Here is a 1210-nt window from a genome sequence, read left to right on the forward strand (position 1 = left end):
GTCAAAACCTTTAATTTCAGTAAAGCTGTGAAAGATTACCTAAACATGAAAATATTTACACCATCTCTATCGCTAATACACCTTTATTCCTGTTTATCAGTGGTTTTATGAGGAATTTCGTCGATATGTATTTCATTATCAGTCTTTTCTCACTTTCTCTAAAGGAATGTACCAAAGTAATTGACTTTAACCTTCCATGATTACTCGCTTTGTTAAACCATTGCAACGTTAAAGAAAAAAAAAAAACATCTGGTGGTCATAAACCTTTCTCACCTTAATGAAGGCGATCTGGCTTCACTATGCCAAGGTTAATGATGTGTATTGCTTATCAGGTGTTAGTGCCCCGCGGTCTCTCAGTCTCTGTCGAGCGGCTGTGATGTGAACACGAGCTTCACACTAAACACCTCAAGAAATATTTTTACACCTCGATATATTTTTATGTTTTGTATATTCATCGATCTTTGTTGTTGGTATTTCTTAATCATTATTTTACTTTGTTAAAGTTTTCTATACGTTCGTAGTTATTTCGTTATTAGCGTCTACGAGAACAACATTTTTCTTTTACAGTGACTGAAATGCGAATGATAAAAAAAAGGGTAATCAGAGAGAATAGTTTCCGAAATTGATAATTTACTTGGCTCGTTCGCGGGTGGAGAAAGCAAGCCGACCTTAAGATTTAATCGTTTCTGTGGGTTTTGAGGGCAAAGGGGTTACACAAGTGACGGGAAGGCGATGATAATAAAGTGCAAAATCTAGGAAAGTGTGGGACAGGCTTCCTGAAGGACACAACAGAGGAAAAATATCAGTGGCGACCTATCGGGAAGTTGACGTAAACAAAACAAGCAGAAAAAAATATATATGTAAAAGTAGTCTTTAGGAATATTAATCGAGCGGTTCAAGTTCACTTCCTGAACCGAGAATACCCGTGGGAAGGAATAATTGCTAATTTCCTGTCTATCGCCCTTCCGGGTGCTGTCCCTCTCCTCCCTCGCCTGCCTCGGCCCAGTGGGCGGCCGACTTGAATCACGAAACACAAAGAGAGAAGAAGGAGAGGAGGAGAGAATAAAGCCAAACCAAACGAGACTTTCGATGCCAGAACATCAAACAAGTTTCGAGAAGGCCAAGGTCTCGGGTGCGTCTTACCTTGGAGGAGAGGGCGACGGAGGCGGTGATGGAGGGGGGGGGGCGACGGAGGCGATGATGAAGGGCA

The sequence above is a fragment of the Penaeus monodon genome, chromosome 15, assembly GCF_015228065.2.
Source record: "Penaeus monodon isolate SGIC_2016 chromosome 15, NSTDA_Pmon_1, whole genome shotgun sequence".
NCBI classification, from domain to species: domain Eukaryota; kingdom Metazoa; phylum Arthropoda; class Malacostraca; order Decapoda; family Penaeidae; genus Penaeus; species Penaeus monodon.